Source organism: Moschus berezovskii, chromosome 19 (assembly GCF_049115385.1).
Source record: "Moschus berezovskii isolate FMDL1 chromosome 19, NW_MosBer_1.0, whole genome shotgun sequence".
Classification (NCBI taxonomy): Eukaryota; Metazoa; Chordata; class Mammalia; order Artiodactyla; family Moschidae; genus Moschus; species Moschus berezovskii.
Window position 1 is genome coordinate 12,340,755 of NC_142478.1, and position 22,501 is coordinate 12,363,255.

The 22,501-nt window shown below is 40.2% G+C and overlaps 1 protein-coding gene across 3 annotated transcripts in view; it reads right to left on the minus strand.

Moving 5' to 3' along the window:
* Positions 1 to 22,501, minus strand: part of LOC148774822 (uncharacterized) — an 83,676-nt gene that overhangs the window by 14,585 nt on the left and 46,590 nt on the right. For 2 of the 3 annotated variants that reach the window (XR_016035305.1, XM_088827980.1), the window contains exon 3: positions 4,106 to 4,619. The exons of the other annotated variant lie outside the window; for it this stretch is intronic. The gene's annotated coding sequence lies outside the window, so the exon portion shown is untranslated. Of the gene's footprint in view, positions 1 to 4,105; positions 4,620 to 22,501 lie in introns of those variants that run through there. 3 annotated transcript variants of the gene reach the window in all.

The following is a 22,501-nucleotide window of genomic DNA, read 5'->3' on the forward strand; positions in this document are numbered from 1 at the left end:
GAGTAATATTAATATGCAATTAGATTTTGAAGGAAGCAGTTCAGAACTATAAAAATACCAATAATTCTTCTTTGCTAAAAGTCCTAACTATACACACAGTATAAAATCCAGAAATCATGGCTGAGAAAATGCAACCTCCGAAATTCCAGCAAACACACTAGCACATAAACGTGGTGCTAACCAGCAGCCATGTTTGCATAGCAGAACCTAAGAGGCCGGTGGCACTTGGCCCTTCTGAACGGGGTCTTGAAGAAGAACATGGAATTTGCCTTTGTAGGTGGTGTCTGGGTGTAACAAGGAAACATCAGGGACGAGAATGTAGCCTGCAGGCTCTCTACATGTACAAGTAAACATACGTGGGTGTCTTTGGCCAAAGAAGGAAAAAAAGCAAGCTGAAGTGAATGGTTTGGAGCAAAGCTGAACACTCTGAAAGTGTGATGGTGATTCCAGGGGATACAGCCTTGTATGTCTACTAGTGAATCAAGTGTGATGTATACTAACACAGCCATGAAGATTTGTACTAATCCCGATGTTTAGGGGGTGAACCCAAATTGGCTCAGATCAGTTACTCTGCCTCAGTGTTCAGTTTCATTGAGGTCATTTCAGTTTGCCAGTATATTGATAAGAAAGTGAAAGTGTGAATATGTTAGTCGCTCAGTCACCTCTGACTCTTTGCAACCCCATGGACTGCAGTCCACCAGGCTCCTCTGTCCATGGAATTCTCCATGTAAGACTATTGAAGTGGTTGCCATTCCCTTCTCCAGTGGATCGTCCCAACCCAGGGATCAAACCCAGGTTTCCTTTATTGTAGGAAGATTCTTTACAATCTCATCCACCAAAGATCCAAATTCCAGTTTGCTACAGGTACCTGCTAAGAGTTTCCACAGCTCTCACAGAACAGCAGAGGAGTGAATAGGTGATGAGAGACAGCAGGGCTGAGAGCAGTTTAAGTCCACAGCTGTGAACAGGCTTCTCATGTGACTTGCACTTTTCACCCTGAAATGTGTAATTACTCCCTTGAGTAGGGCATCACGCTAATCTTCCTTTTTCCTACTTTATTTGCACACATTCTTCCATACATATTCACAGAAATGCATTATGTTACTTCTTTAGCTGTAAATGTTATACACAAAAGAAGTATTCTTATAGATCAAATCACATTTTCCTCTGGCTTCCAACATAAATTCTGTAGAAATCCATATATGGGTCTAAGACACATAAGCTAAGATGGTGACCAGTGCAAGCAAGTGAAAACAGGTGATAGATACTTGACCATTGTATAGGGTATCACAGGTTTCAAATCACTTTCACATATATTACTTTATTTCATGCTTACAACCTGGTTAGTAGGACAGAAGTGAGCACCTCAGTGAGGAAACCAATCTGGGTTTAGAGATTTCATGTGCTTCTCAAGGTTCCACAACTGGGAGGTATCCAGGTTTTCAAACTCAGAGTTAAGCATTCTTTCGTCTACAGTAAAAACTGGATTCAGTTCAGTTCAGTCACTCAGTCGTGTCTGACTCTTTGCGACCCCATGGACTGTAGCAAGCCAGGCTTCCCTGTCCATCACCAACTCCCAGAGCTTACTCAAACTCATGTCGGTCGAGTCGGTGATGCCATCCAACCATCTCATCCTCTGTCATCCCCTTCTCCTCCTGACTTCAGTCTTTCCCAGCATCAGGGTCTTTTCCAGTGAGTCAGTTCTTCCCATCAGGTAGCCAAAGTATTGGAGTTTCAGCTTCAGCATCAATCCTTACAATGAATATTCAGGACTGATTTCCTTTAGGATGGACTGGTTGGATCTCCTGGCAGTCCAAGGGACTCTCAAGAGTCTTCTCAACACCACAGATCAAAAGCATCAGTTCTTTGGCGCTAAGTTTTCTTTATGGTCCAACTCTCACATCCATACATGACTACTGGAAAAAAACCATAGCTTTGACTAGACGGACCTTTGTTGGCAAAGTAATGTCTCTGCTTTTTAATATGCTATCTAGGTTGGTCATAGCTTTTCTTCCAAGGAGCAAGCGTCTTTTAATTTCATGGCTGCCGTCACCATCTGCAGTGATTTTGGAGCCCAAAGAAATAAACTCTGTCACTGTGTCCATTGTTTCTCCATCTATTTGACATGCAATGATGGGACTGGATGCCATGAATCTTAGTTTTCTGAATTTTGAGCTTTAAGCCAACTTTTTCACTCTCCTCTTTCACTTTCATCAAGAGGCTCTTTAGTTCTTCTTCACTTTCTGCCATAAGACTGGATTGCTGCCTTATTTTCCCAAATTTCAAGTACGTATATAGATAGGCCTCCCAGGTGGTGCTAGTGGTAAAGAACCCACCTGCCAATGCAAGAGACATAGAGATATGGGTTTCATCCCTGGTTTGGGTACGTCCCCTGGAGAAGGGCATGGCAACCAGCTCCAGTTTTCTTGCCTGGAGTATCCCATGGACAGAGGAGCCTGGCGGGCTACAGTACATAGGGTCACAAAGAGTTAGACATGACTGAAGTGACTTAGCACATATGCATATATATATGAATAAGTTTCTCTATGTAAGTGTCATATGTTTTTATAAAAAGACATGTTGATGAGATTTATATAGCAATCCTCATATAGACATCTAGATAAGTTTCTGTATATGTTATATATTTCAATATATTACATTTTTTTCTAGAAAGGAGAGAGCTCATCTGCCTAAATTTTTTAACTCCACCCCTGTCCGAAACTAGGAGGAGACGGGAATATAACATTTCCTTTGAAGTCAGGGAGGGTGGGGAGGAGGACTCTGCTCTGCCAACATGGAAAGAAAGACAGGAGGAACTAATTCCCCATCCTGGAAGTACACCCAGTGTGAGTCACCTATTTTAATGTAATGACAATGGTCTCCACACTTTGAAGTCACTTCTTATATTTGGAAAAGGTGGCATTATCACCTCTAACCTACAAGTCAGGAACTTGGGCTATTGAAAGTTTTATTTAAACGACCTTCCCTTTTAGCACAGTCTGAGTGTGAGGCTTCCCCCACCATCCCCACCGCCGCGGGACTTAGGCTATAAGTAAAACAAGATAAATAGAAGAATGAAAATCTGAGAAAGAGCTGAGTTCATAGTGGAAACATTGACACTACCAAAATCTGATATCCAAAAGAGAGTCAAAACATGAAAACATCAAGAGAAGGTAAAGTTTGTCTCAGGTGAGTTCAGTCTCTCAGTCTTAGTGGTAATTTGTATTAGCTTCAAGATATTACAGATTATTGAATTGGATTTGTCAGTGCAACGTCGATCAGGAAGTATTTCTTGTTGTTTCATTTGGCACTTCAGGAAGGCACTTTTGCACAATTATGTCAACTCATTGTGTTAACCTTTATCAAGAAAGGCAAGCACCTAAATCCTTGTCAGTCAAGCATTTCATTTTGAAGCAAGGATCTAAGAGTCTAGAACAATAGGCAACTCTTCTTGGCTTCATTAGTGCCTTTATTTTGATCTTTTATTTTCACACTCTTTCTCAGGCACATCTGGGCAAGTCTACTTATTAAGCCCCATTTAAAGGAAATTGAAAATTCTACAGTGAAGCTCTCCACTTGACTGAAAGTTTTCCACTCTCAGAAAGAGTGGAAATTGAACATGATTATCTTCCACTTTGAGATTCATTTAAAGTAGAAACAGGTGCATCAAAGCCAGGTTGGAGTTAGTAATAAATGGGGAGAAACCACAGTAACTATAAGGTTCAAGATTCGACAAAATTCAGCATGAATAAGGCAAAGAGGCTGACAGAGTGAGCTCGGATATGTCAGCAGCCACAAATCTCATGTGGCACCTCGGACAATAAATAGTAGAATTTACTAAGTGATATTTTGAAATGAAAGAAAACATATTGGAGGGGGGTCATAAATTTTTATTATTAACCAGTTATTATTATTGATTACTAACTCAATTAGTTCACATTTCCCAAAGTAAAACAATACTCAGAGATGTTTAATTTTCTGCTAATTATTAAAAGTGTTAAAAATGTTAATCAAATAAAAAGTCAGTTCCTGGAAATTGTGTACCTGCGACTCTCATGATCTTGCTGTTCAATTGCTAACTTGTGTCTGACTCTTTGTGACCCCAAGGACTGCAGCATGCCAGGCTTCCCTGTCCTTAACCTTCTCCTGGAAATTGCTCAAACTCATGTCCATTGAGTCAGTGATTCCATCCAACCATCTCAATCCTCTGTTGCCTCCTTTTCCTCCTGCCTTCAATTTTTCCCAGCATCAGGGTCTTTTCCAATGAATCGGCTCTTCGTATCAGGTAGCCAAAGTATTGGAGTTTCAGCTTCAACATCAGTGCTTCCAATGAATATTCAGGGTTGATTTCCTTTAGGATTGACTGGTTTGACCTCCTTGCTGTCCAAAGACTGTCAAAGTCTTCTCCAGCACCACAGCTCAATGATACCACTTCTTCAGCGCTCAGGCTTTTTTATGTCCAGCTCTCACGTCCATACATAACCACTGGGAAAACCATAACTTTGACTCTATTGACCTTTGTAGGCAAAGTAAAACTCCTCTACAGAATGGTAAAAGCCCAAATAGGGGCCCCCTGTTGGTTGTGCTCATCAAAGTAGACTCAGTTCTTATAATAGTACCTGGAACATAATAAAATTTGAATCAATAGTTATAGAATAAATGAGTGAATAGTACTGTATTTTTAAACCGGCTTGACTATCAAACATCTCTACACCCCTATATATCAGAATATGTATGAAGATTGAAGAGGATAGGATTTACAAGCAGACAGGATTCTAATCTAAGCCAATCATCAAACAAACTGCATCTCAGTTCCGCCTCATACAAAATGAGACTTTTACTACTCACTTGGCCTGGCTGTAGTGTAGATCATAGACAAAACACATGCACGTGCACACAGCTAGCATCCAGAAGAATATCTGATATATAGTACACGTCCAATAAACTGAAACTATTTTCACCCGTTTAGTACCTAGATTGTTCTATTAAGTAAGTTTAAATGAAATGCTAAGCCAAAGGCTAGTGCAGTCTTTCATAAATGAGAAACATATTGTCTAAAAAGAAAAAGTGATTTGCTGAAGAATCAAAAATTCGTGCTCTTCAGAGGGATGGAGCCTGTACCAATTCCTGCTGAAGGCAAGTTTCACTCGATCAGTCCTCTATTTTTAATGGCATAGCTATTTTTGGTAAATTCAGCCTATGTTTTCTAAGACCCTGCAAAGCTAAATATATATGGATAAGTTTCTGTAATCTCCTTTGATAATAATCTTAATTGTTTATATTTTTATAACTTCTCTGTCTTTGAAACAAGGTAAATAAACTTAGAAACTTTACATGGAGTCAGTTCTCATGATGATTTTAGCTTATATCAATTCAGGTTGTCATAAATATCACACATATTGGATGAACAGATCACTTCAACTTTTTTTTTTTTTTTTGATCCAACACTGCAAGTTTTTAGTTTAATGAAGAGCTCAGTAATACTTGGTAAAACACTAGAAAGACTTAGTCTATGCCTAACATGTGCTCTGACACTGTTAGGTGGCATCTTGCCACTTTGCAGAGGCCTCAGATCACAGTGTTCTTTTTAGCAGATTACAGTAATCCTGGGTGGCTTGAAAACATCTGGAGAAGCCTTCAGCTCATACTCTTCTTAGTTCCCTGCCCTACAGCTTCCTCCTGTGCTTGCTTCTGTCATGCTGCCATCATAACTGCCTACTCCACCATCATTGTGCGTCTTACTCCTGCTTCTCCAGTCACTTGAATCCTAATTTGCTATGTGTAGTTAGGAGTCTGAATCATCAGCATCTTCATCTAGTTGTTATTGTTTGGTGCTAATTCATGTCCTACTCTTTGAGACCCCATGGACTGTATGCCGCCTGTCAGGCTTCTCTGTCCATGGGGGAAATCTATCTTTTATAGAGGCAACTGCAAAATCCAGCACTGAAACATTTAGAGTAGATTCTATTTGAGTCCTGTTATGCAGAGGCAACGAGCCTTGACCATCCTTAGCTTCTTTGACTGAGGCTGCCTCATCCATGTATCAAGGGTGGTGAAAACATGGATAGTTGTAATTCCTTACTCAGAGGTTCTAAGTCTGTGAAAACACTCTGAAAACTGTAAGTGCGTTCCAAATACTGGTGGCTTTGGAGATTCTTACCAAAAGATCTCCTTCACCTCGGGTATACTTGCTACTGTGAGATGGATATTGATAACCACTAAATTGGTAAGTAATAATACCATTAGGAAACTTCAGGATGTAGATGTAAAGTGTATTAGTCAGCTTGGGCTGCTATAACAAAACACCACTAACTGGGTTACCTAAACTACAGTCATCTATTTCTCACAGTTCTGGAGGCTGAGAAATCCAAGACCAAGGTGCCAGCAGATTTGGTACCTGGTGAGGGTCTTCTTTCTGGTTTGCAGATGACTGCCTTATCGCTGCATCCCCTCACATGATGAAGAGAATTCCAACCTCTTCTTCCTCTTATGATGCTGGTGGTAGTTTACTTGCTAAGTCATGTCTGACTCTTTGTGACCCTATGAACTGTAGCCCACCAGGCTCCTCTGTTTACAGGATTTCCCAGGCAAGAATAGTACTGGAGCAGGTTGCCATTTCCTTCTCCAGGGGATCTTCCTAACCCAGGGATCAAACCTGTGTCTCTTGCATTGGAAGGTGGATTCTTTACCACTGAGTCACCTGGGAAGCCTTTTCTCCTCTTTTGAGGACAATAATTTCATCACAGGGGCTGTACCCTCATGACTTTTCCTAAGTCTGATTACCTCCTAAAGGCCCCACCTTGTAAAACCATCACTTTGGGGTTAAGGTTTCAGCGCCTGAATTTGGTGAGGGGAGCACAAATATTCATTTTTAACATAAGAAGTCAAACTATTTTGAGATATCCAAGACATCACATAATATGAATGCACTGAGCTAGGAGCTAGGTGTAGAATTTTAATTCAGACTTTCCATCTTGCTCTATAAACGTGGAAAGTCACTAGGCAAGTTAGCAATTAATTATGTGCCCCACACCATGCTAGGTATGTGGTGTGTGGCACACATGTACTATTTCTAATCTTAAAATATTATAGCAAAGTAAAGAGAATTTTCCTGTTCTGTAGTTGTGATTCCATGTGGCTTAGTAGCATGGCTAAGATTATAGATGTACTAAACAGAAACCCCAAGATTCAGACCTTGTTCAGTTTCCAAAATCCCCTCCCTGCCCTACTTTATCATGTTGCTGATTTCTTCCTAGGTTGTCTTATCTGTGAATTTGATGGTCACTCCGAAGGTTTCCTTAGGTCCTGTTAAACTCTAAAAGGTGACAATTGACTGTAGGTGATGCGTGTCTAGACTGCGCAGATGAGCCAGTAAAGTAGCTCTAAACAGATCAACCAGGGTACCTACGAGTGGAATTTAAGTGTACGAAAATGTAAAGGCTCTTTGTCCTCCAGCTCATGGGAAGCAGGTTGGTGTCCAGCTCTACCTCTCTGAGCATCCTTCCCCTTGATACCAGTCTGCTATGCAAATTAGGCGATTTGGGCATGTCACAACCTAAAGTGTTTGGGAATCTCTACAATAAATGAACCATCTGACTACATATAACAGAGAGAGTGCTTTGCGGCTTGAAACTATTGAACCAATATTATCAGAGCCATGCTGTAAGTCTCCAAATGACTTGATTTCCCCAGGAAAAAGTCATAACATAATTTATGCATTCTCTAGCATGTACAGCTGAAATAGCAAATAAATCGCAAAAGCAACTGTCAGAGCCAAAAAAAAACTAACCAGTGATCTTTTGAGCATTCCTAAGTTACTGTACTTATGTGAAAGCTTCTTTAAACAAATAAACATGCTGAATTTTGAAGATTTTATTAGGTAAAGCAGGACATATTTTCACCTTCCACTTCTGACCAACATGTTCTGTGATGCAGTACAAATTCTGCTTGTATGATTCTAATCTTTTCTTTCCATTGATTCTGTCATTTTCAAAGTACAAAGTACAGTAGAACTATGCAAAGTAGTCACCACAGAATCCACTCCTTGACCTAGGTGATGTTTAAAAGTTTATCAAGCATGCACATCTTTGAAATATTAAGATTAGGGTTTCCTGGACCAATTGTAGAACTGGTACTTCCCCTTGGTTTGTAGGTCAGCTTCTACATTTTACAGCCAGAAACTAACCTTGACCTTCACAGAAACAAAACTGTGGAAGTACAGGCTGCTGTGGTTCCTACAATGCCCTCCTTTCCAGGCAGCCTTCCAGGAATGGGAAAGTCACTAAGGGACAAAGGAGAAAGATGCAAAATGTAGCATCCTATGGGAAAAACCATACCCAAGCAATTAACTGAAAGCCACAACTCCTTAAAGGGAAAGGTGCCCTAAAACCAGCTCTTTCAAGAAACAGTGAATCTTGCAAACTGGGTGTGACTGCACCATACTGCTTCAGTCCAGAACAAGTAGATACACTCCCCTCACATGCAAAAGAAGCCAAAGACCCATTACTTCTCTCTGTAGCCTTTTGCCATGTTTGTGTTTGGGATGTTATGGCTTCACATAAAAAATGTTCTGACTGATTCATGTTGAACGTTAAGAGGAGGGTGGACTTTTCTCTAACAGAATAATAAAATTATTGGCTTTAATTATGTCATGGAGTTTCCCAGGTGGTGCTAGTGGTAAAGAACCTGCCTGCAAAGGTAGGAGATGCAGGTTCAATCCCTAGGGTTAGGAAGATCTCCTGGAGAAGGAAATGGCAACCCACTCCAGTCTTCTTTCCTGGAGAATCCCATGGACAGAGGAGCCTGGCAGGCTACAGTCCAGAGGGTCACAAAGAGTCAGAAACAACTGAAGCAACTTCAGTTCAGTTTAGTCGCTCAGTTGTGTCCGACTCTTTGCAACCCCATGAACTGCAGCACGCCAGGCCTCCCTGTCCATCACCAACTCCCGGAGTTCACTCAAACTCATGTCCATCGAGTCGGTGATGCCATCCAGCCATCTCATCCTCTGTCGTCCCCTTCTCCTCCCGCCCCCAATCCCTCCCAGCATCAGAGTCTTTTCCAGTGAGTCAACTCTGCATGAGGTGGCCAAAGTATTGGAGTTTCAGCTTTAGCATCAGTCCTTCCAATGAACACCCAGGACTGATCTCCTTTAGAATGGACTGGTTGGATCTCCTTGCAGTCCAAGGGACTCTCAAGAGTCTTCTCCAACACCACAGTTCAAAAGCATCGATTCTTCGGTGCTCAGCTTTCTTCACAGTCCAACTCTCACATCCATACATGACCACGGGAAAAACCATAGCCTTCACAAACGCACAATTATGTCATAGATCACATTGCCTATTAAAAGTAGTTCATGATTTAGGGTGTCCTTACTTAACAATTTAAAACTGGATGCTGTTATTCCTGTGAGATTTTAAAAAACAGTAATTCATAGATACAATAATGGCGAAGATTTCCTTTCTTCCTCCAAATACAAATAATCCTCTCAGTTTACTTCCTGTTTTAAAACTGAGGGTTGATTAGAAGTCAAAATTTACTATTCCTTAGAGCCTGTGCAAATTACAAAATGAAAATAAACTAGCTGTATATAAATATAATAAATATCTCAAATTTAGTGTAATATTTATTTTTTTAAGATAAAAGGCAGTAGTACCCTTTTGAATAAGACCATCCAATTTATGAAAACCTTAACTGATATTTTCTAGACCAGAATATGAAATTTACACCTACAAACAGTCCTATAAACTATAACAGAATATCTAGTGGGGCCTCTTGCAAAGATAAAACCTAGATCAAAAGGGCTTGGTAAAAAAATAAGCACCATGTCAGTGGGTTGTTTGTTTTTGTTTTATTTTTTCAGAGAGAAATAGAAATGTACCAGGCTCCAGTAAACTCTAAGCCTTGTTTGAGTAGCTCCCTGAATGTGCCATGCTGTACCATGCCTAAATTCTTTTCAGAATCAGTTCCCCCTGTACTAAGTACCTCATACCTTCTTTCCTGACACATTCAGATCCAGTACCCAGTTCCTTGACCATTGTTTTAGGTCCTGGGTAAATCAAACCATGACATTGGCAAGAGAGCACAGTTCTGTTTCAGCACTTCTTACATCATTGGTTAAGAAAGTCCCCATTGCTACACTTTTCCCTCTGGGCAGAAATCGAGCTAGGCTGTTTTTGCCCTGAGAGTTTGATAGGATTAAACTTAATTAATTAAACTTCCTAGTGCAAGATTATGTTCTGGCTACAATACGTAAATGCTGTCTGATATTATTGCTGTTATCATGATTGGGTTGCTGAGCCTGCAGAGAGTACTGCTACAATTCAGCCAACACAGCACACACTGGCTTGTATAGCTGCACTGGTGACATCACTTACATTTTCTCCAGTCACCAGGTCCTTCTCTCCTTCCCCTGAGTTCCCACTGTACCTTAGCCATGGTGGATACTTTGTGGTGTGAGGCAGAGAGGCAACATGAGAGATCAATGGAGAGAAATTTTACTGTGTGTTTGGTTTTGCTACAGACATAGAACTGTGTATTTTTGATCAGTTCTCACTGACTTCTGCTAGAATCCCATGTTTATGTGGGATATAAAATTAATGGTTTTCTTGTACACTGTTGGTGGGAATGTAAACTGGTGGAGCCACTGTGGAGAATATAGAAGTTTCCCAAAAACTAGAAACAGAGCTACTGTATGACCCAGTGATTCCACTTCTCAGTATATATCCAGACAAACAAACATAAACATTAATTTGAAAAGATACATGCACCCGGATGTTCATAGCAGTATTATTTATAACAGCTAAGATATAGAAACTGCCCAAGTGTCCATCAACAGATGGATGCAGATGTCTCTCTCTCTCACACACACACACAGACACTGGAATACTACTCAGCCATTAAAAAGAACAAAATGTTGCCAGTTGGAGCAACATGGATGGACTTGGAGGGCTTTAGGTTATATCAGACAGAGAAAGATGAATACTGTATGAGATCACTTATATGTGGAATCTAAAAAATACAAGAAACTAGATGACAGATATAGAGAACAAACTAGTGGTTACCAGGGGAGTGGAAATACAAATTATTGGGCATAAGATAGGCTTAAGGAGGTATTGTAAAATAGGGAATGTAGACAAATCCCTTATGACTATGCAGTGGAAGTAAGAAATAGATTTAAGGGACTAGATCTGATAGACAAGAGTGCCTGATGAACTATGGACGGAGGTTCATGACATTGTACAGGAGATAGGAATCAAGGCCATCCCCAAGAAAAAGAAATGCAAAAAAGCAAAATGGCTGTCTAAGGAGGCCTTACAAATAGCTGTGAAAAGAAAGGAAGCGAAAAGCAAAAGAGAAAAGGAAAGATACCAATTTGAATGCAGAGTTCCAAAGAATAGCAAGGAGAGATGAGAGCCTTCCTCAGCGATCAATGCAAAGAAATAGAGGAAAACAATAGAATGGGATGGACTAGAGAACAGTAAATGGGAAATAACCTTTAAAAATTATACACGAAATTTTAGAAAAAAATTTTAAAGAGAAGAATAAATATAATGACTTTCTTTTTGTTTTAATATATGATATATACTACTAGTATAATTACATATACTGACACGACTGAGCGACTGAACCGAACTGAATCTATGATAAGTTATAAATCAGGTGGTTACATTACCAGATTGTTAGGTTTAGGAAACTTAGATACTATTAATCTTCACTACTGTTTGTTCTTAAGCAAGGAAGGAAGTTTTTGATATCAAATATTTTTGCAAAAGGTAAACCAAAAAACAAGTAAATATGTGAGGTGATGGGATATATTAATTAATTTGGCAGGAGGACTCCTTTCCCAATATGTGTGTGTACATCTATATGTATATATAATCATCACATTGTACACTTCAACTATCTTACAATTTTATTTGTCAATTATACCTCAATAAAGCTGAAAAAAGTGAACCAAATTACCAAGTGGGGCAATCAATTAATTAGTTTTTCATAATATTTAATACCACAGATACTTGGATATATCTAGAAATTCAGAAATACTGACATTTTTGTCATTATATTAGTTCAGTTAAAACCTACTTACATATTTTCACTCCTAAATAACATATAATTGTAAAGTGATATAATTGATTTCACGTGGCATATGCAAAGTTTCATCTTTATTCTACAGTCATACTAGCTGTGTGCTTTTCTTTGTCTGGAGATGCAATTCAGTAAACTACTCATAAATGCCAACCATGTGCAAATTAGAGTGTTTGATGATCTCAAGGAGATAATGATAAATCCCTGACTTCTAGGAACTTACAGTTTAGCAATATGTAAACTATATTGTCTTTGTATTTTTCCTGTCTTCTCTCCCTCTTTTTTTATTGACAGTGCCCATGCCCAGGAAATTTAACTAGCAATTGTAGAGGCCTATAAAATCAGAAGCAGATTGACTCTCAGTCTTTAAAGATTTTAAGCAGAATTATAATGGCAGCAAACAGGCAGATATGGCAGTAAGAAAGTAATTTTTATAATGTAACACTGTCTCCCTGATTCACTAGCATAGATTCAGCACCTCCATATTAACGAAGGTTAATATGGTGCTAGCATTACCACAATCTCTGGGGAAAATTCTTCCCCTTTGTTTTTTGTTATTGGTGTTGAGTTTTAAAGTATTTGTTGAATTTGTTACAATATTGCTTCTGTTTTATGTTCTGATTTTCTGGTCATGAGTCATGGGGGATCTTGGCTTCCTGACCAGGGGCTGAACTCACATCCTCAGCATCGGAAATCGGAGTCCTAACCGCTGGACCACCATGGAACTCCCTGCACTTCCTGTTTTAACTTGCAGTAGTGGAGCCTTTCCATCCTGCGTATACACTTACTCCCCCCGTTAATTTTAGTCACTGTTAAACAGCAAACTTTTTGTGTGTATTCAGTCAATGGCAATCCAGGACGTCTTTGTGATGCTCTTTTCAGAATGTGAATCATTTTAGCCAATAGAGAATAAATTGACTCCACACAGTTCGACAGTTTCTACTAGAGGGTAAATACAGATTTCCTAGGAGAATAAAGACCTCTACATCAAAGAATTAAATATGGTATATTAGTTTGCCAGGGCTGCCATAACCAAATACCACAGATGGGGTGACTTAAACAGCAGAGATTCATTTTCTTGGGGTTCTGGGAGCTGGAAGCCTGAGATGGAGGCTTTGGCAGGGTGGGCTTCTCCTGCAGCCACTCTCCCTGAATTATAGTTGACTGCCTCCGTGCCGTGCCCTCACACAACCTTTCCTCTGTGGACACGCTGCTGGGACACACTCTTTTATAAGGACATCTGTCACAGTGGATGAGGGCCCCACCCTCATGACCTCATTTAACTTTATCTCTTTGAAGGCCCTATTTCCAAAATAGGGCCATCAGGGAGTTATGTGATTTTTTTTTTTGGTGGGAGGAACACAATTCACTTCCTAATGTATGACCCCCCAAAACCTTCAGTCTCATGAATATTATAATCCCTTTGAAAGAAACTTTCCTTAATATTTAGGAGGATTCTTTCAAAACCTCTGAAACAGTACATTAGGCAGAGTATAAAATGCAGCTGTCATCAATTTTACTCCACATCTCAAGTTTGAGAAATGCCACATTTGTTATTTTTCTTAATGTTATTGAATCTGACCCATAGGCTCTCAGAAAATCAGTTGTGGTTGTTACTGGGTCTCCATCACCCTACCCCCTTCATCCAGGTTCAGTGGAGATCAAGGAAGTCTTACTTGGTTGAGAATACTTGGTGAAGCTCACTGGTGACCACACACTGGACATCATAGTGGGTATGCTTCTCATTGCCCAAACCGCATGGTGGCTCCATAGCTGAGATGCAGTATGGATGTTTGCTAAGGGTGGAACTGGACACCTATGGTCTGACCTCCCAAGGGAGCACAGAGATTTCCACTACTCTTCATGCTCGCAAACCACCTGCTTCCCCCTTTCTCAGATTCAGAGGAGATCCTCCACCTTCTCCCAGCCTGCTGCTAAGTCATGTCAGTCATGTCCGACTCTATGCGACCCCATAGACGGCAGTCCACCAGTCTCCCATCCCTGGGATTCTCCAGGCAAGAACACTGGAGTGGGTTGCCATTTTCTTCTCCAATGCATGAAGGTGAAAAGTGAAACTGAAGTCACTCAGTCGTGTCCAACTCTTCGCAACCTCATGGACCTACCAGACTCCTCCGTCCATGGGATTTTTCAGGCAAGAGTACTGGAGTGGGGTGCCATCGCCTTCTCCCACTCCCATCCTAGCACTTCTATTCCTCTCATCATTTACCCCTCTGCAGTGGGTCCTCCCCTCAGCTGGGTTTAGAAATCCAGTCTTCTCTCTAAAGCATTTTTTTTCTCACTAATACAAAAATAGAAAATAACAAAAAGCCTGAACTGAGCTGTCTTGTAGGCTGACTTATTCACTAGAGATGACAGCTGAAGTCTACACAATCCCAGAAAATGAAAAGTTCCACATCTGTCTCTTCATAGCAACCAGGAGAACACGAATCCTTTCTAAGAGACGAGGAGACGTCATAAACTAAAAAGATAAAGAAATTGAATGAGTTTCATTATAGACTCTTTAAATGTCTTTTCAACTGTCTATGTTTTACTTTCTTCAACCTGCCCTGCATTCTAAATTTGTGAGGCATGTCAAAATGAGTCTTCAGTCTCTTTCGTGGCGAGAGGAAAATTGACATCAAGGGAAAGGTGATAGGGGAACCGATGTGATTTCTGCAACCAACACTGTTTTCCCTATTACATATGACTCTGTTGTTCTAACTGGATCCAAATTCCAGAGATGGCACTTGGGGAAATCTCAGTGACCCAGTGACCATTCTGGAATCAAACAAATTCCACAAGCGTGTTGCTAAGGAATTGGACTGATCGAGCATGAATTAGGTAAACAGAGTTGAAAGTATTTTCCAGCTAAGACACCAAATCAGCAATTGTATTATTGGATATTTTACTTATTCCTGCTAGCTAGCTTACAATAAATGAATAGGAAGAACCAAATTAATTTTTGTCTTCTTTGACATTACTCAGGATTTCTACATTCAGGACTTTTATAATAAAGAGATATTTTGCATACCTCTTTTTTTGAAAATTAAATCAAATATAATTCAAATGTCATAATTTTTATGAAGAATTTGTCATCTCAAAAGTGTTATCACTAAATTTTCCCATATTAAGCTTCTTTTGTCAAAGACTTACTTTGTCATAGTTTGAAGAGATGTAAAGGATGAAATAATATGATTTCTGGGATTTGCTTCAAAATAATCCAGAACTAGTAGAGAAATGAAACACAATTGACCATGAGATGTTAATTTTAGAAGATTTGTGATGATCACATGGTGGTTCATTATAGTATTCCCTCTACTTTTTGTATATAGTTCAGATGTTCTGCAAGTGAAAAAGTTGAAAACAGGAAGTAAAACTTCAGAATTGAATTTAGTACTCCTTATGAAAAATAAAGACCAACAGTAAATACAATAGAAGGGTAAATGTATAACTTTACTAGAGAACACTGGACACCTGTCAGGGTGATGCAGGAAATTTCAACTTCTTCTTCAAAGTGCTCTGAATCCCCAGAGAATCAAGCTCTTTTGTCTTCTGTCATGATTGTGAAAGCTGATGGGTGTGTCGGTCACCCCTGAGAGTACTGCTTTGGGGAATAGCATCCTTATGTCAGCTACTGCCAACTGGTGCTCATGCTGTTTTAATATTCTCTGAGGTCTTGTCAACTGGCAACTGTGCTTCTGCAAAGAATCTAAAACCTAACCCCAGTGGCAACTCTCCCTGCCCCCGTAATCTAATGATAGGACAGAGAAACAGCAAGAGGCAGTGCAGCTGACCTTTCCCCTTTATTTCACCTTAAGCTTGGTGTCCCACTGAAAAAAAATATACTCATTCTAGACTTATTCATTAAATGATAGAGGGAACCTTTCCAGGTGTTACAAGGTACACAGAAAACCGTCAATCATTTTCTCTTCCTCCAAAAAGCTTACAACCAAGTTAGAGTCAGAATACACAAGGATGAAATAAGTTAGAAATGCAAGGTTGTGTAGGTTGTATGCCCACTGAATAAAACAGACACCAAATGCCATACTGTGGCAGGGTAGGGAATTTACTCCCTCCATCATGGAGGGAGTAAACTGGAAAAGTTTTCATGAGAGGATGACATTCAAATGGAGACTGTAACCACACCTAAATTCATACAAAGGGGCACTTTGCTGGTGATACAGCGGTTAGGAATCCACCTGCCAATGCAGGGGAAGCAGGTGTCATCCCTGGTCGAGGAGCTAAGACCCCACATGCCATGGATCAGCTAAACCTGTGCACCTCAAGCGTCGTAACTAGAGAAGCCCATGTGCCACAGCAAAGACCCAGCACAGCCAAATAAGTAAATGCAATTCACACAGAGGGTGAAGGACTAAGCTAGTGGCACATTACACAGTGGAAAGAGCCCAGAACTGAAGCCAGACAGATCCACCTCCGATCCCCATTGTCATCTCTGAACTCTGTCCACTCATTTGTGAATCACACAAGGGGATTGTAAGAACTGAAAATATTAACACTTGGCATCGTTGTTGTTCAGCCACTCAGTCATGTCCAACTCTTTGTGACCCCATGGACTGCAGCACGCGAGGCTTCCCTGTCCTTCACCATCTCCTGGAGAGTGCTCAAACTCATGTCCATTGAGTTGCTGATGCCATCTAACCATCTCATCTTCCATTGATCACTTCTCCTCCTGCCTTCAATCTTTCCCAGCATCAGAGTCTTTTCCAATGAGTCAGCTTTTTGCATCAGGTGGCTGATGTTTTGGGGAAAAGCCTATTACTAAGTAGGCTGCTAATAAATGATTGCTTTTTTCTCCATTGTGTAGGAAGCCACAGGAAAAACATCTCTAAATAAAAACTACAGCAAAATTGTAGAGACCTTGAACCTCAGACTAAGGGGTTTAGACTTTACAGGTGTCCAGTGGATTTCAGCAGAGAAAGTCAAGGTGAAAGTTGTATGTGGAAAGATGATTACTCTTATAGTGATTATGCAAGGTGCTTGAGAAGGGAGACTTGATCTAGAGAAGTTACACTAGAAAGTTAATACCATGATCTGAACAGTAAGTATTAAACCTCATCTGGGGCCTCAGAAATGATATGAAGATGAAAACAGCTTTGCATAATCATGCTGTGTTTTCAACTTTTGCAAAAATAAGGTATTAATTGGTGAAGACTACTGTCTCTTTCTACCTATTAGTCAGTTTGGACTTCCATAACAAAATACCATAGACTGGGGGTGCTTCAACAAAACAGATCTATTTTCTAATAGTTCTAGAGGCTGGACATCTGACACCAGGGAGTCAGCATATGAAGGTCTGGTGAGAGACCTCTTCCTGCCTTGGAGAAGCTCACTGTACACTCATGGGGCCCTTCCTCTGTGCTCAGGTGGAGAGAGAGAGTTCTCTTCCTATTCTTATTGTTTAGTCACCAACTCATGTCTGACTCTTTGCGACCTCATGGCCTATAGCCCGCCAGGCTCCTCTGTCCACGGAATTCTCCAAGCAAGAATACTGGGGTAGGTTGCCATTTCCTCATCTAAGGGATCTTCCCAACCCAAGAACTGAACCTGTATCTCCTGCACTGCAGGCATACTCTTTACCACTGAGCCACCTGGGAAGCCCCTTCCTGTTCTTCAGTTCAGTTCAGTTCAGTCGCCCAGTCATGTCCGACTCTTTGTGACCCCATGAACTGCAGCACGCCAGGCCTCCCTGTCCATCACCAACTCCCAGAGTTTACCCAAACCCATGTGCATTGAGTTGGTGATGCCATCCAACCATCTCATCCTCTGTCATCCCCTTCTCCTCCCACCTTCAATCTTTCCCAGCATCAGGGTCTTTTCAAATGAGTCAGCTCTTCACATCAGGTGGCCAAAGTATTGGAGTTTTAGCTTTAGCATCAGTCCTTCCAATGAACACCCAGGATTGATCTCCTTTAGAATGGACTGGTTGGATCTCCTTGCAGTCCAAGGGACTCTCAAGAGTCTTCTCCAACACCATAGTTCAAAAGCATCAATTCTTCGGCGATCAGCTTTCTTCACAGTCCAACTCTCACATCCATACATGACCATGGGAAAAACCACAGCCTTGACTAAATGGACCTTTGTTGACAAAGTAATGTCTCTGCTTTTTAATATGCTGTCTAGGTTGGTTATAACTTTCCTTCCAAGGAGTAAGCGTCTTTTAACTTCATGGCTGCAATCAGCATCTGCAGTGATTTTGCAGCCCAAAAAAATAAAGTCTGACACTGTTTCCACTGTTGCCCCATCTATTTCCCATAAAGTGCTAGGACCAAATGCCACGATCTTAGTTTTCTGAATGTTGAGCTTTAAGACAACTTTTTCACTCTCCTCTTTCACTTTCATCAAGAGGTTCTTTAGTTCTTCTTCACTTTCTGCCATAAGGGTGGTGTCATCTGCATAGCTGAGATTATTGATATTTCTCCCAGCAATCTTGATTCCAGCTTATGCTTCCTCCAGCCCAGCATTTCTCATGATGTACTCTGCATATAAATTAAATAAGCAAGGTGACAATATACAGCCTTGACATACTCCTTTTCCTATTTGGAACCAGTCTGTTGTTCCATGTCCAGTTCGAACTGTTGCTTCCTGACCTGCATACAGATTTCTCAAGAGGCAGGTCAGGTGGTCTGGTATTCCCATCTCTTTCAGAATTTTCCACAGTTTATTGTGATCCACACAGTCAAAGGCTTTGGCATAGTCAATAAAGCAGAAATAGATGTTTCTCTGGAACTCTCTTGCCTTTTCGATGTTCTTACAAGGACACAAATTAATCTGACCTTGAGGTCACCGCCTTTATGCTTTAATCTAGCGCTAATCACTTCAAAGCTCCCTTCTCCTGCCTATCCCATTTGGCGCTAGGCCCTCAGCACAGGACTACTGGAGGGACACAGCATGCAGTTCACATTCTCCCATACCTCCCTCCCTTGTCACTTTCCTCTTGTGCTGTACAGAATCTGTAGGCATTTGGGGAATGAGAGTAGGGGGAAAAATTTAGTTTGGGTTTAGTGATGCATATTTATGTGGTTTTCACTCACCCTCCATATATTTAAGCTGTTAGTATCTTTCCCTATGCAGAAACAGTTTCAGAAGTCCTCCCATGCCTTAGTGCTAACTCAACAGGAAGGAGCAGGACCACAGATTATAATATAACATAACATCCCTCAAGGCCCTTAGGATCTAAAGGTACACATTTTGAAATGTACGGAGCCAGTAGAAAGTCTGTGAAAGATTCTTCCAACCATCAGGTGTATAAAGTTGGAAGTAGATTATTTAGTTCTCATTGGTAACTAGTCATAATAGATGGCCTCTCCTATAGGGAATTTATTCAAGAATGCAGCATATACATTATACCTATTTAACTGTATTATAACTGGAGACACACAGTACTTTGTTTCTTTTTAAATCATAATTGTACAAAGCAGAATTTTCAAAATTCCTAGGTTTATATAAGACAAATCTTCAGCACCACCTCACAGAAAGTCTAAAGCAGATCATTCATGGGACAAAAAATTGACAGTTTTTTCATAAATTTGAGAACAACTTACAATTGAAAACAATTTACGTGATATTTCCCATAATGATCTGTGATGCTGAAAGATACTTTTATAAACTATTAATTTTTTAAATTTCAATCCATCAAGTTGAGAAAAAAGACTTATCTTTCTAGTCTCTCTCTAGTAAATGTTCCACAACCCTTAGCTTATAAAAGCTGATCATCAACAAGTACGCAGCCAAGAAAAAATGTTTCTGGGTAAGGTGGGGTGGGGGGCATTGGGATGCAGAGAATTATTTAAAATGTTTTGTTTCTTAATGGATTTTGTAATGTTTGTGGTATTTAGATCTGATCCTTTTTCTTAGTCTAAATATTGGATTAGCCAAAAATTTTGTTTGTAAAAGCTTACAGAAAAACCCAAAGGAACTTTCTGGCCCACTCAATAAAAATTAACTTCCATTTCTAATTTTATGTTTATAACTTCTTTTGTTTTTTCTAAAAGGGGATTCCTAAGCCTAGATCTACCCTCTGACTATAGCAATGAAAATAAAACAAAAAGCATGAACCCAGACATTGAAGACACTTTAAAACATCTCTGTGAGTTCTATTTGTTCTACAGGAAGGGACCTTATTACTCTGTGGTGTGCATGCGCAGTCACTCAGCTGTGTCTGAATCTTTGCACCGCCATGGACTGCAGCCTGCCGGGCTCTTCTGTCTATGGGATTCCCCAGGCAGGAATATTGGAGTGGGTTGCCGTTTCCTGGGATTTTTCTGACCCAGGGATCAAACCCACATATCCCGTGTCTCCTGCATTGGCACGTGGACTCAGTACCACAGGGCCACCTGGGAAGCCATATTACTCTCCTAGAGTAGGCTATTTTATTGGCTACAAAAATATTTCCCACCCCTCCTTCAGTGCTAGGCTTTCCCAAAACATGCTCTAATGACACAGTTTGAAACACTCAAGTGGAAAATAAACAGAAATTTACCACATTTTCAATGTCTCACAACACATTCTTTCTCCCCTGCATCAAGCTACAAACTCATCTTTCTCTCTGTGACCTTATCATCACCACCCCAGACCATTTTCCAAACTCTGGACAAAGCTATCTTTCTAATATGCAAATCCAGTTACATTGCCATCTGATCAGAACTCTATTAGGAAAAAAGCACCATCTTTAACAGACAGACGTAGATATTGGGGGATCCTTTCTCAAGCAATTGCTCCCATCTATCTGTTTGGTTGACCAAAAAGTTTGTTTGGGCTTTTCCATAATATCTTATAGAAAAATCCAAACAAACTTTTTGGCCAACCTAATACGTGACTTCCATGGGATCTTTCCTGACTTCAAGTCTGAGTCATGCGCTGCTCACAGCTGCTGGTTTCCTATGCAAAGACTTAGCTCACTATATGTTGTTCCCTGTTTGTTTCCTCCACAAGGTGTACTTGTTCACCACAAACCCCTTTTGAAAAAAAGTGGTAACCATGACTACTTTATTCGTGCTTCTATTCTCCCTGCCTCACACATGTCAGGTACATATGAGGCTCTCAATATACATTTGCTGAATAAACAAATAAATTAGTCACTCAGCATGGGCAAACTTGCAGTAAGTGAATGGAGGGTGGGATAAACACTCATGAAACCCTCCCCCACCTTAACAGTAGAGCAGCACTGGGACCTAGAAATTCCCCTGTATATTTCACTCCATTTCTTTGTCTCAGCACCCAGAATGCCCCAGAAGTCACCACCCTTCCAAAGTTTGCTTTCCCTTTTCTCACCGGCTTGCTTGTTCCTTAGGATCATATCATAGATGTAGGTAAACCAAAACAAGAAAAAAATGTGTTGCTTACTTATAATGATTTTGTAAAACTAGCAGTATACTGTAAGTATTCCACAACTTGCACTCTTAATGACATAGTGTTTCTAAGCTTCATCCGTTAATAATGTGTGTGGCTGTAGTTCACTCGTTTTCACTACTATGTGGTACTGCAATGAATAAACTTACTGCTATCAACTTATCCATTTTGTTCATATTCTTCCAGCCACCCAGCTCCCTAGATCCTGACCAATTTTATTTTCCAAAGATGGTACATCAGTATTCCTCATGCCATATGTGACATCTTCTTTATCTAGTCTATCAATGGACATTTAGATTATTTCCATGTCTTGGCTGTTGTAAATAGTGCTGCAATGGACATAGGGGTGCATATATCTCTTCTAATTATGATTTTCCCTGGATACATGCCAAGGAATGGGGTTTCTGGATCATATGGTAACTCTATTTTTAATTTTTTGAGGAACCTCCATACTGTTTCCTACATTGGCTGTACAAATTTACATTCCCACAAACAGTGTAGGAGGGGGTTCCCTTTCTCCATACCCTCTCCAGCATTAGTTATTTGTAGATATTTTTAAATGAAGATCATTCTATCTGGTATAAGGTGATACCTCATTGTAGTTTCAATTTTCATTTCTCTAATAATTATTGATGTTGAGCATCTTTTCATGTGGTTCTTGGTCATCTGTATGTCATCTTCCAAGAAATGTCTGTTTAGGTCTTCTGCCCATTTTTCAATTAGTTCTTTTGATTTTTGGTTAAGCCAAAAAGATTTTGGTGTAGTTTGTTTTATAGCAACTGGAATAATCTCTTTAAGAACTGTCCATTTTCTGGGCCCCATGTCTTTCTGGGGAAAATTTCCCTTTGCCTTCAAGGCTCTTCTAATTCTAATCAACCAACATCCATTTTTCCTGATACCCATCATAGCTCCATCTAACCAGATTAACTCATAATTGTTTATTAAAATTCTGTATAAAAAAATTCTATAGAATTTTTCTGTTAAAATCCTTTCTCCATGCCCTCACCAATGTCCCAGGACTCCCTGCATCCTGCTCAAGCTGGATCAC